The following is a 10,122-nucleotide window of genomic DNA, read 5'->3' on the forward strand; positions in this document are numbered from 1 at the left end:
CTCACAGGGCTGTTGCAAGAAGTAAATGATATAACATGAGGACTAGGTGAGAGCTCCTGTGTACAAGTGCTTGGCATTCCTTAGGCATCCCAATAAACTACCATTTCTTTCTCCTACCTGTACCCCTGGGAATTCATAGTCTGTCTGGGGGCCTTATCCAGCAGAACCCCAGCAGTAGTAAGTGCTGAGGGTCTCAGAGTTGAGTAATGTGTTCTTAAAGGGACATCTTATGCGAAGGACAGAGCACAAAGGAACAAGGTTAAATGATGCAGCACAGCTGTAGTTTAGACATTAGGAAGAATTCCCAGATGATGAGGACTTAGAACCAAGAAAGCTTTAGAGAAGAAGCATCCTCTAAAAACTTGACATCTGAGCCAAGACCTGGATAGCATGAAGGAATCAACCATGAGAAGAACTGGGGGAAAAGTGTTCCAAACAGAGGGAACATCAAGTGCAAAGGCCCTGAGGCAGGAATCAGCTTTGTGGGGTCAAGGCACAGAAGAGGTGAGTGCAATTGGAACAAAGGAAGAAGAAAGTGATCCCAGGTGGAGCCAGAGGAGTCCGTAGGGCCCAGACTATGAAGAACCTTATAGGCCATGAGTAAGGACTTCGCATTTACTCTGAGTGACATGGGAAGCCCGGGGAGGGTTCTGAGCAGAGAAGCGACATGACTGACTTAGGACTATAACAGATCACTCGGCTTTTGTGTGAATAACAGTTGGCAGGGGACAAAAATAGAAGCAGGGAAACCATGAGGAGGCTTCTGCAGTAATCCAGGCAAGAGGTGATAGTGGCCTGGGGTGGGGGGTGGCAGTGGAGGTATGGAGAAGTGGTCAGATCTGGGATTTATTTAGAGATGAAGATGGCAGGACTTGCTAATGAATTGGAATAAGAACGATCACGTATTTGGCATCTATTATTAGTGCAGCCAGCGCCTCAGTGAATCCTCTTGACTGCCCTGTCAGGTCAAGCTGATTTACGTCCATTAGACTGAGGAGGAAACCTTAGGCTCAGAGAGGCAAGTGGCTTGCCCAAAGTCACACAGCAAGGAAGTGGCAGACTAGAAGTAGGAGCCGGGTCTGTGTGATTCCAAAATTGATGTGCTTTCCCTGACACCATGACTCAGGCCTGTGCTAGGCCAGGCCTTTGGATCACACTTTCCCAGATATCAGTTGTCTAAAGAGGAGTCTCCTGCCACTGCTATGTTCTAAACCTGGCCTTGAGCTCTGCTCTGCCCGCCTCATCCCCCCAGCCCCACCTCACTCCTGAGACCAGCCACTTCTGCAGCTGAAGGGGGAGCAGCCTTAGTGGGTTCATCTGTAAAATGCAAGAGCAGCCCATTGCATCTATGGTGACATGATGACTAAATGAGACATGAGATGAGGTGGCCAAAGCCCCCTGCCCAGAGCCTGGCATGCTGCCTTCCCTCCTCCCTCTTGGCCATGGGGACCACCTGCAGCCCAGATGCCCAGCAGGCTGCCCTGGCTGCCCTGGTGTTCTCCCCCCCGCCTCCACACAGAAGCCAGCACCTCTAGGCAGGGCCCTGCCAGGCTCTCTCTCTCATTCTTACTGTCCATTCCTTGGGGCCCAGGCAGATGGGATGCGTCCTATCATGCCAAAAGGATGCAGAATAAAAAAGAAAACTTCATTTCCTCTGTCATGATGCTTTTTATCCCCACCAAAACCAAACATAACTGACACCCACTCTGTGGGGGGCCATGCAAGCGCCTCTGGGGAGACAGAGAGGCAGCAAAACATCCACCCCTGTCTCCCCATCCGCATCCCAAGCCTCCAAGTCTCCTCCCACAAAGGCTTAGGAACGATCCACACTGAAAGGAAGCATTGGCTGGCTCTGTCATACTGCTCTTACAGTACACTTGGGGAAACTCAGGCTCAGAGAGAAGGGACTTGGCCAAGAGCACGTAGCAGAAATGAAGACCAAGTCTTCAATCCCAGAAGTATGCTCTTGCCTGCAGAGCATGACTACGCCCCAGCCCGCACACGCCTGGCATGTGCGCGTGTGCCCCCTCTAGCCGCCGCTATTCTATGCAAGGGCCCAGGCAAGGGGGCATGGGGGTTTCTATGTTCAGAATCTCTCATAAGCGCCTGTCCCCAGGACAAGAGGCTCCATCCTGGGTCACCCCAAAGGAGAAGATTGTTCTCTGAGCTAGGTGGGCCCACAGCCCAGAAATACATGTCTTGCTGCCGACCTCTTTCATCAGCCACCCACCTCCCATCCTGGGGACTGATGCCCCCCCAGGTTACCCGGCATACCCATTCCACACTCTCCTGGCAGCCCCATGGTTGACCCCAACCCAGGCCCCCTCCCAATGCAGCCAGGAAGAGCAGGAGGGCACACAGAGGCCATGAGGAAACTCGTGCTGAGCCAACCTTAGGGACCTCATATTGGCGAGCAAGAAAGAGGCCATGGCCTCTGGGGGCAAGGGAGTCAGTGCAGGATTATGGGCTCCTCGCTCAGAAATGATTGGTCGTGACAAGCTCACTGCAGGAACAAAGCCATGTGAAATTGACCTCATCACCAGTGATCAGATCAGATTGTTTAGTGTGAGGGGAATGTGAGGGGGATGTTCAGCTGGGCGATGACCTAGTTAGGGCCTTAAAGAGGCAGAGCAGCTGCCCCCCTCTGGGGAGGAGGAGGCAAGAGGCCTCCTGGGGGGAGGCCCCTGCTGAGCTGCAGGTGGAGGAAGGCCCGTTCCCAGGCAGGCTCCGGCCAGGCCACAACAGGCTCCCCGAGCCCTCCAGCATCCCCAGAGGCCGGTTTAGAGGAGTAGGGCCTAGCCTTAGGGGACTGACAGACAGTGATAGAGGGGGCCAAGGCAGGAGCCAAGGGCAGAGTTTCCATACCTGTCCATGGAGAGCAACAAGATAGATCAGAAACTGGGGAAACCCTGAGGCAGACCTTAGGAAACAGGAGTGGTATTTATTTAATGATTTATTTCCTTGTTTGTTTGTTTACTATGTCTCAGGCACTATTCTAAATACGTGTGTTACCTCAAGTAACCCTCAAAACAACCCTATGAGGTGGATGCTATTAGGATGCCCATTCTACAGATGAGCAAATTGAGTGTCAGAGGCGATGTCACGTGCCCAAGTTTACCAAACTGTTACGTGGCCACCTGGTCAGGGAGTCTGCGCTTGTCCACAGCTACATTCTACAGCTTCTCGTCTGATGACAGGGTCGGCCAAATGTGGCAGGACAAATAAAGATGCAACTAGGAAGAGGTGGCCTGTGCTGCTGAGGCCTTTCTTTCCCATCAGGCCCAGGGGGCCCAGGGGCTGGGGCAGGGAAGAGGAGGCCTGTCAGGAACTTCAGGAACAGGTGCCTGCTTTCTCCTTGGATCCTGTTTCCTGACACTTGCCTGAGGAACGGAGGGGGAGGGGGAGGGAAGGGACATGTGGCCAGCCGGGCAGAGCAGGCCCCTTTCTGCCAAGCACCGCCTTAGGGAATATGACTCCTGCTGCCTGGGGGGTACAGGGGAGATGCCAGAATGGGGGGCAGGTCTTCTGGTGGGGCACATGGTGTTAACCCTTTCATCGGCGGTATGTGTGCAAAAAGCAGCATAGGGCCTGGTGGCACAGAGGAAGAAGATACCCACGAATGTGCAGCAAACAGCACAACCCACTAAGGGGAGGCCAGGGCAGCAGCTGCACCATGAAGGATCCTGGTCGGTTGCTGCGAAGAGTTCCAGGGAGGCCAGTAATCTCCTCTTGAGGGCTTGAGGCATAGAAGAGACCCCTGTCACCCCAAAGGGTTTAGAAGCACCTGAGGCCAGTACCTGAGTAGAATCTTGTACGGGGGGCTCCAGGGCTGCCAGCTCTGTTGGAAGCTGAGGGGTAGGTGTGGAACTGGTCTGCCAGTCCAGGCCCCTGCCCAGTTCCATGCAGGCTGAGGCATCTAGGCTGGCAGGACCTCACGACCTCAGTCTATTCTCCTGGGGGTATGTAGCTTAAAGGAACTCCTGCTGTTCCCTGGTGCCTGGGATGAGGGGGCTGACTGAATGCTCTGTGCCTCCCTTTCTTTAGGGCAACCAGCCTCGAGTGTGCCCCCGGGGCAGGCCTCTCAGCTCTCTGGCTCCCTTCCACCCAGTTCTGTGGGCACCTGGGATCTCTGGTCAAGCCCTCTGGGCCTCGGGCAGGGATGGGCTGGCCTATCTACTGCCCCGCCTGCTTTCCAGCTCCTACCTGCCTTCCCTATTTCCTCAGGCTGGGCCAGTTTCCATTTCGCCCCACCTTATCTCACACTGAATTTCTCAGATGTGGCCTGGTGGGGCTTCATTTGTGACCAGTGGCCCCTCCTTGGGATATTCCTGATACTCCTACCAACTCCCTCCCCAGTAGTTGCAACTACTCTAGGCTGCAAGTCCTCTCATTCTTTTCTGGGAACCCACACTGAGAGGATTCAGGCCCCCAAGGACCTTACTTCTTTGGGGAGACTTCTGAAGGACTGTCCAAAGGCAGAGGGAGTCGGAGGACCACAGTTAGGATCGGTGGATGGCAGCCATAAGGTTAGAGATTTCAGTTCACTTCAGAGAAGGATTTCCTGTCAGGTTGAGCTGTTCTGCAAGAGAACAGCTATCTCAGGCCCTAGTGAGACTCCCGTCCCCAGAGGTGTGTAAGTAGAGGCTGGATGGACAACCATGAGAGATGCTATTGCAGACCAGTGAAAGAAGGGTGGGGCTATTCTATTCCTGGGTCTCTCTGTGTGTTTATTTTTGCATTGTTGTGATCACTACAGACCCACAGGGGTGTTTGACCTCTGGTCAACTCTCCTCACCACAATATCCGTGCAAGTTCTCAAAGTTCAAGACAGAAACAACAAGGCTAAGAGCAAATCCAAGACATGACCAGAGGGGGAAAGAGAGGAGAAGAGAGTCAAGGAGAAAAGAAAAATAAGAGAGAGAGACAGAGAGAGAGTGGGGAGGACAAGGAAAGTGAGAGAGAGAGGAGAGACAGAGACAGGTGAAAAGGGGAGATAGAAATATATATATATATATACATATATATATATACATATATATATATATGTATATATATATATATATATATATATATATATATATACACACACACACACACACACACTATACACACACACACACACACACACACACACCAAGCCAGAGGCAGGGAGAAAGTTGAGACAGAGAACTGGTCCTGGATTCATGCTCCTTTGTCTCTTCCAGCAGCTCCGGGGTTTCTGAAGAGCCTTATTCCCCAGCTAACCCTGTAACCCTACCCATGCCTTCAAAGGCAAGGGAGTGGCCCCCAGGGGCAGCTGTGCCTGCTGCATGGGTCAGGGCCTTGGAACACGCCTGAGGCCAGAGGACCCCTAGGTGAGACCTGGCCCAGGCCACCAGACATCTCCCTGCTGCACCTTTGGGCAGAGAGAGGCTTCTGCTGGGGCCCCAGTGGCTCCAGGACCTGGGCAGCCAGGAAAAGACTCTGGGCGTGGTGGGGGGGGGGCGATCTCTGCCTTCACAGGCCTGCCACCCGTCAGAGGGAGCAGGCTGGGGTTCTGGTGGCCCCGGATAGCAGAGCTGGGCCCCCAGGGTGGGATCCACCTCTGGGAGCATTCGGCTCAATTCTGGGAAGAACTTCAGAGCTGGCAGAGACCCTTCACAGGGGCCCGGGTGTGCAGAGGTGTGCACAGAGGCTAGTTGGTTGCCCATGGTGGTGGTGGTGGGAGCCTTGTGGGGGAGTGAGACCAGAGAAGTTCAAAGCCAGAGAGAGAATGACTGATTCTGTGATTCCCATGTCCTCAGCAGGCAACACATCTTTCCAGCCCAAAGGGGAGGATCCTGCTGTGTTACTTTAAATAGCTCAACTTTCTAATAAGGCTTTTATTCACATTTTTACATAGGAATATTTTCCATGGTTCTATCCTAAGAATTTGTATGTAGCTATGTAGTAATGTCTCTAGCCGTGTAACTATATATCTATAATATGTATGTATTTATGAATTTCTACATCTATCTGTACATCTCTATATCTCTGCATCTCCATATCTCTATATCTAAGTAACTGTGTATCTATGCATTGATCTATCTGTTATGTATCTACATAGCTCTGTATCCATCTGTGTCTCTCTCCCTTTATAAGAATGGCTGATGGAGATCCCGGAAAGTTTAGGACCCCTGCTTCCTGAGCTGCTCCTCTCCATGGCCACTGCCTGACCTCCCATCCCCTTTCCCACCAGACGGTGGCCATCCTGGGCCTGGGCCAAGGGGTTACCGTGAGGAAATTGGCTAAACTATGGACAGCCATCCTCTGAAGCCAGTAGCAGCTGCTTTGCTTGCATCTGTTGGGGGTGAGGAAGATGGGAGAGCAGGAATAGAGTCGTGGGGAAGTGGGGGGGGGCGCGATGTGGGAGCACGGGGAATGTGAGAGTGGCTCGCAGCCGTGAGTTTTAATTCTGGGAGGCAGAACATCACATGAGTAGCCTGCACTGGCATTCTCTTGCTGTGTGATCTAGGACGATGTCCTGCCCCTCTCAGGCCTTCAGTGTGCCCATCTACACCATGAGCGTCTTGAAGGGTCCTTCCGGAGCTGACACCCTTAACAGGGCAGTAGTCCCCACACTTTTAAATCATGGATTCCCATCACTAGAGCATTTTGAGCACGGCAACACAATATATCCACAGGGATTTATTTATACATAATGTAGTGGTTAAGAACACAGACTCTGGGGCCAGCCTGTGAATATGCATCCTGGCTCTTCCACTGGGTATATGGCTTGAGGTCTCTTGGCCTTAGTGGTCCCTGTAGAAAGAGGAGATAGGTGTTCTACTCATTGTCACCAAGTGGTTGTGAGGGTCTGGGACAGAGTACACAGATGCAGAGTATATAGATGTTGTTCTTACTGTACATGTATTACTTTGCTAATTGATGGTGTAGGCTACAAGTTGCATGTCCAACGTCAAAACTGTTAAAGGATGAGGCAAAAAGAAATAAAATGCTCTATATATTGCAATATTTTCTTCTCACTCCCCGATGGGTTGCTTAGGACACTTGGTATTGTCACTGTTCTAGAGTTTGCTTGTGATTCCTTCTCTGGTTTTCTACTAGGGAAGCGTAAGTTTGAGGCTAGGCCCCCTAAGCTGACAAGCATGCCAACCTGGACCTGGGCCTGCCTCTCACCACGCAACCACTCCTAGATACACTGCATCTTTCCAGGACTCCTCTCCCACGGAGGGGCTAAAGGCCCAGAAGAGCCAGGTTTCCCCAGGCCCTGAGGACAAGCAAGGTCTGGGGGCCTCACACGTGGCCCACAGGCTCTGCTGCCCACACCCCAGGCTGTCCCCCCTCCCCATTCTCCTCGGCCCAGAGCCTAGGGTCGAGGTGTAGCCTTTTCCTCACTCCCTCACCACAGCCGACGTTTCCACCACAGAGCAAGCAAGCCAAGTCCAGTGCTCATAGCCAGCACAGAATCGCTATTTCTTGGATGGGTAATAATGAGAGCTCGCCATTACTGAGCACACATGCACTTTCTTAAGTACTTTACCTGCATCGTCTCTTTGAATCTTCCCAGAGATCCTATGAAGCAAATGCTCTTCTTCCGATTTAACAGATGAGGACATCGCCAATCAGTGAGAGAGCAGGGAAACCAACTGCCAGCAGCCGGGCTGGAGAGCAGCCTCTTCACCTTGTGACAGTGAATGAACAAGTGAGGGAATGGTTTCCCTGTCCCCCTTCACGCTTTCCCAAGGCACCTGCTGTCCCCTTCCTGAATTCTGGGCTTGCTCTGACCCCCAGCCCCCGGCTTCCCCACCCTCTATCTCTTGGTGTTCAGCTCAGTGAGTCTGCACCCCGCCCCCGCCCCAGGCCCGGGGCTGCTGTACCCCCATCCCCGCTCCCCGCAGGACCCCCTCCTGAGAGCCCCGCCCCCGTGGGCCGCCGACCCGCAGGTAATCCCCTCCCCCTTCCTGCCCCCGCAGCTCCAGCCCCTTCCTATTAGCCCAGTCTCGGATCCCCTCCGCTGGGAACGGCCGCCCCCCTCCCGCCCCTCCCCCACTCCGCTCCCACGTGGGGAGCCCCGCTCCCAGGCCCCGCCGCCCTATTCAAGGCGCTCTCCTCCATTGTCTCCGCCTGCCACTCACGCAGGCCATTAGCATTTCTAAAGCCCACTTCTCCTGGTCGCCGCTTTGGCCTCAGCCAAAAAGGGGCTCACTTTGAAACAGAAGTTTGGGGAGAGGGTACTTCCTAGGCTACTAAAACAGCTTCCCTTTAGGCCCTCAACTCTCCAGGCCTCAACCTGCCTATAAAATGGGAAGAACTGCTCTCCCACATTTCGAGGCTTAGGACACCTGGAATTTCTCGGCTTCGAGAGTGGTTGAGAAATGGGGCAGCGTCCTGGGACCCCAATACAACTGCCTGTTCCTTCCCTTGGGTTTCTTGGGCCCTACCAATCTGGATCCTCCATTCCCCACCCCCCCACGTGCCAGGGGAGATATGGAGTTTTGTCAAAACTGGTTTTCCCTGCCCTAACCCAAGCGGTCTTTGTTACGGCCCTGGCAGGATGGGGCATGAATGGGGGTGACTTCTTTGCCCTGGCATCCGAAACCTCCCTAAGTAACTTGGGTGGAGAGACGGCGCCACCCAGTGGCTTCCTGGACTCTAAGCTAATCTTCTCGGGGGTGGGTTCTCACATACCTGGCTTCAGGGCCCCCAAGGAGGCGTCTCACCAGAGAAACCCTCTTTACTTGTGGGATTTCTTTTGCATTGGTTTAGCTGCTTCAGATCCAAGGCTAAATAAAGAGCCAGCGGTTAGAGTCCCAGCGGGCTTAGCTCAACCTCGGCCCCGCCCCCATCATTCCTTTGGGCTGGCAATGGCCCCTGCTCTAGGCTCTGTTGCCAATGGCCAGTACTTTCCCCTCCCTGGGCCTCACTTTTCTCCATCTGGAAAATGGCAGAATATTCCCTAGCCACCTTCTGCTTTTCCTGGTGGGCTGAAGAAATTCGTGGGGTGGGGAGAGGGTGTAGGTCTGAGAGCCAGCCTTTGAAGACAGCTGGCCACCTGGACCCCAAGAATAGGCTCTAGACCCATTCATACTTCCAATACCCGATCCCTAGCCTTCAGGCCCTGCCTGGAGACCCATCAGCTGCTGACCAGCCCCTAAGAATACCAGGAAAATGGGACCTACTCCTCCTCAATGCCTACTTTGGTTCTTACTCCCTGCTTCTACCCTCTTCCTGCTTCCTCCCCCCTCCCCCTGCTTTTTTCCCTGTGGGCTACAGGATGCCTGTATTTCTCTTCAAGGCTGGTAGGGAGCAAAATAAGGCAAGAGTAACCCCTGTCTCCAATTAAAGTCCACCACCCACCTCATTCCCCTCTGGGGCCCCTTCTGAGGCTGGTCTGGCTGAAGCAGGTGATGAGGGCAGAGGGGACCAATAATCAGCGCTAGAGACCCAGAGTGCGCTGTCTCCATCCTCCCTCCTGGCCTCCTCCTGAGGGCCCTCCCTCAGTGCAGGCGAGGCAGTGGGCTCCAAGGTCCCTCTGGCTTGGGGAGAGAGAGGAGGTGGACTAGGTCCCTAGTGTCTAGTGTCTGGGGAGAGGAGGACACTTGGTCAAGAAGGAAAGAGCAGAGGATGCTCAGCTGCAGTGTATAGCATGGCCTCTACGTGCGCTCCAACCTGGACTTTCTCCCAGTCAGGAGATGGAGAGAAAGAGCTGAGGGTAGTCCCAGCCACGAGGATCGGCAATACAAAGGGTAGGGCCCTGCTACCTGCTACCTAGGGCCTTTCTAGCTCTGCTCTGAGGAACTGTAGGGGGTCTGGGACCAATGGCTATGAGCGTGGGGTGTGTATTCAAGGGGTGCCCCCCATCCCAGAAAAGCTCTACTTGATCTGTTTTTTTTTATTACTACAGTTCCAGGTGAGATTTTGTCCAGAAAAATTATTCTGCCACTGAAAAAAAAGTTTAAAAAACCCTGACCTGATGCATCCCTGCAGTTCACAAAGGGGGAAACTGAGGCCCAGAAAGGTAAATTGAGGTAGCCCTTGCACTTAGTATAGGACCCTACACCCACAGAGTCCCCAGTAAACATTTGAGAAAGAGCTATTGAATATCATGATATTCTCAAATAATTTTAAAGCATAACCAAG

At 53.3% G+C, this 10,122-nt stretch overlaps 1 long non-coding RNA gene across 1 annotated transcript; it reads right to left on the bottom strand.

Moving 5' to 3' along the window:
• Nucleotides 1–6,667: 6,667 nt before the first annotated feature.
• On the bottom strand, nt 6,668–8,756 carry LOC309797086. The gene is made up of 3 exons (XR_014292544.1): nt 8,671–8,756; nt 7,523–7,663; nt 6,668–6,780 (listed from the first exon to the last, which is right to left on the bottom strand). It is a non-coding gene; the product is annotated as an uncharacterized lncRNA (long non-coding RNA).
• Between the last annotated feature and the right edge of the window lie 1,366 nt (nt 8,757–10,122).

The sequence above is a fragment of the Mesoplodon mirus genome, assembly GCF_964341445.2.
Source record: "Mesoplodon mirus genome assembly, chromosome: X".
Lineage (NCBI taxonomy): Eukaryota > Metazoa > Chordata > Mammalia > Artiodactyla > Ziphiidae > Mesoplodon > Mesoplodon mirus.